General features: G+C 39.1%; 1 long non-coding RNA gene across 1 annotated transcript; it reads right to left on the reverse strand.

Moving 5' to 3' along the window:
- Positions 1–256: 256 nt before the first annotated feature.
- LOC116570772 lies at positions 257–2,330 on the reverse strand. The gene is made up of 3 exons (XR_004277551.1): positions 2,320–2,330; positions 1,117–1,119; positions 257–344 (listed from the first exon to the last, which is right to left on the reverse strand). It is a non-coding gene; the product is annotated as an uncharacterized LOC116570772 (long non-coding RNA).
- Positions 2,331–6,827: the final 4,497 nt, after the last annotated feature.

Below are 6,827 nucleotides of genomic sequence, written 5' to 3' on the forward strand. Positions count from 1 at the left end.
TGACCTTCATTGGTCCTTCTGTTGGCTATTGTTTCTATCTAATAAAAGTGAGACTGTTTTTCAGAGTCCATAGTCTCTCAGGGTTTTGAAGGGGCGCAGGGTGGGAGGTTGGGGTACCAGGTGGTGGCTACTATAGAGGGCACAGATTGCATGGAGCACTGGGTGTGGTGCAAAAATAATGAATACTGTTATGCTGAAAATAAAAAATAAATTAAAAAAAAAAAAGTGAGACTGTGGAGTTGCTCGTGGCAGCAGTCTTTTCGACTGTTGTCCCCTGCTCCCAATCTCTTGCAGCTGAATTGTTTGTGCCTAATTCTTCTCCCATCGCGGACTGGAAGCGGCAACTACATCTGTATCTTTGGGGTAAAATAGCCAGGAGTGCAATTGCAGGGTCATAGGGAAGCTCTATTTTTAATTTCTTGAGGAATCTCCACACTGTTTTCCAAAGTGGCTGCACCAACTTGCATTCCCACCAACAGTATAAGAGGGTTCCCCTTTCTCCACATCCTCTCCAACACACATTGTATCCTGTCTTGCTAATTTTGGCCATTCTAACTGGCGTAAGTTAGTATCTCAATGTCGTTTTAATTTGAATCTCCCTGATGGCTAGTGATGATGAATATTTTGTCATGTGTCTGTTAGCCATTTGTATGTCTTCATTGGAGAGGTGTCTGTTCATGTCTTCTGCCCATTTTTTGACATGATTATCTATTTTGTGTGTGTTGAGTTTGAGAAGTTCCTTATAGATACTGGATATGAGCCTTTTGTCTGTACTGTCATTTACAAATATCTTCTCCCATTCCTTGGGTTGCCTCTTTGTTTTGTTGACTATTTCCTTTGCTGTGCAGAAGCTTTTGATCTTGATGAAGTCCCAAAAGTTCATTTTTGCTTCTGTTTCCTTTGTTTTTGGAGAGGTATCTTGAAAGAAGTTGCTGTAGCTGATATCGAAGAGGTTACTGCCTATGTTCTCCTCTTTGATTCTGATGGATTCCTGCCTCATGGTGAGGTCTTTTATCCATTTCGAGTTTATCTGTGTGTATAACGTAAGAAAATGGTCAAGCTTCATTCTTCTACATATAGCTGTCCGGTTTTCCCAGCACCATTTATTGAAGAGACTGTCTTTTTTCCACTGTATATTTTTTCCTGCTATGTCGAAGATTATTTGACCATAGAGCTGAGGGTGCATATTTGGGCTCTCTACTCTGTTCCTGGTCTATGTGTCTGTTTTTATGCCAGTACCATGCTGTCTTGGTGATCACAGCTTTGTAGTAAAGCTTGAAATCAGGCAACGTGATGCCCCCAGTTTTGTTTTTCTTTTTCAACATTTCCTTAGCAATTTGGGGTCTCTTCTGATTCCATACAAATATTTGGATTGTTTGCTCCGGCTCTTTGAAAAATGCCAGTGGAATTTTGATCAGAATGGCATTGAAAGTACAGGTTGCTCTAGGCAGTATAGACATTTTAACAGAGTTTATTTTTCCAATCCAAGAGCATGGAATGGTCTTCCATCTTTTTGTGTCTTCTTCAGTTTCTTTCATGAGTGTTCTATAGTTCCTCAAGTACAGATCCTTTAGCTCTTTGGTTAGGTTTATTCCCAGGTATCCTATAGTTCTTGGTGCTATAGTAAATGGAATCGATTCTCTAATTTCCCTTCCTGTGTTTTCATTGCTGGTGTATAAGAAAGCAACTGATTTCTGTACACTGACTTTGTATCCTGCCACATTACTGAATTCTGCATGAGTTCTAGTAGTTTGGGGGTGGAGACTTTTGGATTTTCCATATAAAGTATCATGTCATCTGCAAAGAGAGAGAGTTTGACTTTTTCATTGCCAATTTGGATACCTTTATTTCTCTTTGTTGTCTGATTGCTGTTACTGGGACTTCTAATACTATGTTGAACAGGAGTGGTGAGAGTGGGCATCCTTGTCGTGTTCCTGATCTCAAAGCGAAGGCTGTCAGCTTTTTCCCATTGAGGATGATATTTGCTGTGGATTTTTCATAGATAGATTTTATGAAGTTGAAGAATGTTCCCTCTATCCCTATACTTTGAAGCATTTTAATCAGGAACGGATCCTGGATTTTGTCAAATGCTTTTTCTGCATCAATTGAGAGGACCATGTGGTTCTTCTTTCTTCTCTTATTGATTTGTTCTATCACATTGATTGATTTGTGAGTGTTGAACCATCCTTGCAACCCAGTATTATGCCTCCATTAGAAAGGATGAATACCCAACTTCTGTAGCAACATGGACGGGACTGGAAGAGATTATGCTGGATGAAATAAGTCAAACAGAGATAGTCAATTATCATATGGTTTCACTTATTTGTGGAGCATAACAAATAATATGGAGAACATGGGGAGATGGAGAGGAGAAGGGAGTTGAGGGAAATTGGAGGGGGAGATAAACCATGAGAGACTGTGGACTCTGAAAAACAATCTGAGGATTTTGAAGGGGTAGGGAGTGAGAGGTTGGGTGAGCCTGGTGGTAGGTATTATGGAGGGCACATATTGCATGGAGCATTGGGTGTGGTGCACAAACAATGAATTCTGTTACACTGAAAAGAAATTTAAAAAAAAAAAAAGAAAGAAAAAAGTATATGAGGTGATATCTCATTGTGGTTTTGATTTGTATTTCCCTGATGCCGAGTGATATGGAGCACTTTTTCATGTGTCTGTTGGCCATCTGGATGTCTTCTTTGCAGAAATGTCTGTTCATGTCCTCTGCCCATTTCTTGATTGGATTATTTATTCTTTGGGTGTTGAGTTTGCTAAGTTCTTTATAGATTCTGGACACTAGTCCTTTATCTGATATGTCATTTGCAAATATCTTCTCCCATTCTGTCAGTTGTCTTTTGATTTTGTTAACTGTTTCCTTTGCTGTGCAAAAGCTTTTGATCTTGATGAAATCCCAATAGTTCATTTTTGCCCTTGCTTCCCTTGCCTTTGGCGTTGTTCCTAGGAAGATATTGCTGCGGCTGAGGTCGAAGAGGTTGCTGCCTGTGTTCTCCTCAAGGATTTTGATGGATTCCTTTCGCACATTGAGGTCCTTTATCCATTTTGAGTCTATTTTTGTGTGTGGTGTAAGGAAATGGTCCAATTTCATTTTTCTGCATGTGGCTGTCCAATTTTCCCAGCACCATTTATTGAAGAGGCTGTCTTTTTTCCATTGGACATTCTTTCCTGCTTTGTCGAAGATTAGTTGACTGAATGGCTAAAATCAACAAGTCAGAAAATGACAGATGCTGGCGAGGATGCGGAGAAAGGGGAACTCTCCTACACTGTTGGTGGGAATGCAAGCTGGTGCAGCCACTCTGGAAAACAGCATGGAGGTTCCTCAAAATGTTGAAAATAGAACTGCCCTATGACCCAGCAATTGCACTATTTACCCTAAAGATACAAACGTAGTGATCCAAAGGGGCACATGCACCCGAATGTTTATAGCAGCAATGTCCACAATAGCCAAACTATGGAAAGAACCTAGATGTCCATCAACAGATGAATGGATCAAGAAGATGTGGTATATATACACAATGGAATACTATGCAGCCATCAAAAGAAATGAAATCTTGCCATTTGCGACAACATGGATGGAACTAGAGCGTATCATGCTTAGCGAAATAAGTCAAGCAGAGAAAGACAACTATCATATGATCTCCCTGATATGAGGAAGTGGTGATGCAACATGGGGGCTTAAGTGGGTAGGAGAAGAATAAATGAAACAAGATGGGATTGGGAGGGAGACAAACCATAAGTGACTCTTAATCTCACAAAACAAACTGAGGGTTGCTGGGGGGAGGGGGTTTGGGAGAAGGGGGTGGGATTATGGACACTGGGGAGGGTATGTGCTTTGGTGAGTGCTGTGAAGTGTGTAAACCTGGTGATTCACAGACCTGTACCTCTGGGGATAAAAACGTATGTTTATAAAAAATAAAAAATTAAAAAAAAAAGTATATGAATGATCAGCCAATGCACACATGAAAAGATGCTAGTTATCAGGGAAATGCAAATTCAAACTATGAGGATACACCATTACATATCCACTAGTTTGGCTAATATTAAAAAGACAGAAAAGACCAATTATTGGCAGGCGTGGAACAACTAGAAGCCTCCTACATTGCAGGTAGGGATGTAAAACTGCACAACCACTCGGGAAAACTGTTTGGCAGCTTCTTAAAAAGTTAAAAATATATCTACCATATGACCCAGTCATTTCTCTCCTACATATTTACTGAAGGAAAATAAAGTCATATGTCTCCTCCAAGATTTTTACATGAATTTCCATAGTGTTTTCTTTGTAATAGCCCTAAACTGGAAGCAAGCAAAATGTTCATCAACAGTGAATGCAAGAATGAAGTTAAATATATGCATTGCATAGAATAGAATTCTAGTCAGCAATAAAAAGGAACAGCTACTAATCTATGCTACAGTACGGATGAATCTTAAAACAATGGGTTGATGGGAAGAAGCAAGACATAACATACTGTATGATCTTTTTTCCATAAAATGTAAACTAATCTCTAGTAACAAATAGCACATTAGTGGTTGACTAGAGACAAGGATCAATCAAAGAAGGGAGGAACTGTAAAAAGGCACGAGACATTTTTGGAAGGTGTTGGAAATGTTCTGTAGCTTGATTCTGGTGTTATTCTCATGGGTATGTACAGTTGTCAAAATTCATTAAGTGGCATGCTTTAAATGAATGTAGTCTGTTGTAAAATAAAGTTTCCTCAGTAATGCTGATAAGGGAAAAAAATTTGTATGGAAAGACCCCGAAAAGCCAGAGTAATGTTGAAGAAGGAAACCAAAGCAGGTAGCCTCACAATTCTGGACTTCAAGCTCTATTACAAAGCTGTAATCCTCAAGACAGTACGCTACTGGCACAAAAACAGACACATAGATCAGTGGAACAGAATAGAGAACCCAGGAATGGACCCTCAACTCTACCATCAACTAATCTTCAACAAAGCAGGAAAGAATGTCCGGTGGAAATAAAGACAGCCTCTTCAACAAATGGTGTTAGGGAAATTGGACAGCCACAAGAAGAAGAATAACTGGACCTTTTCTTACACCATACACAAAATAAACTCAAAATGAATGAAAGACCTGAATGTAAAATAAGAATGCATCAAAATCCTAGAAGAGAACACAAAGGCAGCAAACTCTTCAATCTCAGATGCAGCAACTTCTTGCTAGATATGTCTTCTAAGGTAAAGGAAACAAAAGCAAAAGTGACGTACTAAGACTTCATCAAGATTAAAAAGCTTTTGCACAGCAAAGGAAACAGTCAACAAACCAACAGACAACCTACAGAATGGGAGACGGTATTTGCAAATGTCTTTTCAGATAAAGGGCTAGTATCCAAGATCTATAAAGAACTTATCAAACTCAACACCCAAAGAACAAATAATCCAGTCAAGAAATGGGTAGAAGACATGAACAGACATTTCTGCTAAGAAGACAACCAGATGGCCAACAGACACCAGAAAAACTGCTCAACATCACTCAGCCTCAGGGAAATACAGATCAAAAGGACAGTGACATGCTACCTCACACCAGTCAGAATGGCTAAAATTAACAAGTCAGGAAATGACAGATGTTCATGAGGATGCGGAGAAAGGGGAACCCTCCTACACTGTTGGTGGGAATGCAAGCTGGTGCAGCCACTCTGGAAAACAGTATGGATGTTCCTCAAAAAGTTGAAAATAGAGCTATCCTACGACCCAGCAACCACACCACTGGCTATTTGCCCTAAAGATACAAATGTAGTGATCCAAAGGGGTACCTGTACCCCAGTGTTTATAGCAGCAATGTCCACAATAGCCAAACAATAGGAAGTGCCCAGACATCCATCAATAGAAGAATGGAAAAGGAGATAGATAGATTTATACACACACGCACACACACGCACATACATACACACACATACATACACGTATGAATGTATGTATATGTATATACCACATACAATGGAATATTTCTCAGCTATCAAAAATAGAAATCTTACCATTTGCAATAATGTGGATGGAGCTAGAGGGTATTATCCTAAGTGAAATAAGTTAATCAGAGAAAGACAACTATCCTATGACTTTACCACATGTGGATTTCAAGAAACAAAACACAGGCTCATAGAAGAAAGGAGGAAAAATAAAATAAGACAAAAGCAGAGAGGGAGACTCTATAAGAGATAAAACTATAAGACACTCTTACCCACAGGAAACAAACTGAGGGTTATAAGAGGGGCAGTGGGTGGAGGGATGGGGTAACTGGGTGATGGGCATTAAGGAGGGCATCTGATGTAATGAGAGCTGGGTATTATATGCAACTGATGAATCCCTGAACTCTACCTCTGAAACTAATAATACACTATCTGTTATTAATTGAACTTAAATAAAATATAATTAAAAAAAAGAAGAGAAATCCCAGAAATGGACATGTGTATGTTTGGAGATTTGATATATAACACAAGTGATGTATTACACATCACTGGAGTAAGCGTGGGTCACAAATGCAAACAGGACAGTTGGAAATACATGTATCAAAGAGAAGTGTATAAAATATTTATAGCAGCATTCAACTAGGAGGCAACCCAATTATTCATCAACATAGAATGTATAAATAAACTGTGCTACATTCATATAATATAATTTAGCAATACAAATTAATGAATTTAGCCATACTCGTAAATATTAACGAGTCTAGCAAATATAATATTGACTAAGGAATCAAGACAAAAGAAAAACTGGGTCACATGGGTGTCTCAGTGGATTAAAGCCTCTACCTTCAGCTCAGGTTATGATCCCAGGGTCCTGCGATCAAGACCCACATCG

Source organism: Mustela erminea, chromosome 12, assembly GCF_009829155.1.
Source record: "Mustela erminea isolate mMusErm1 chromosome 12, mMusErm1.Pri, whole genome shotgun sequence".
NCBI lineage: Eukaryota > Metazoa > Chordata > Mammalia > Carnivora > Mustelidae > Mustela > Mustela erminea.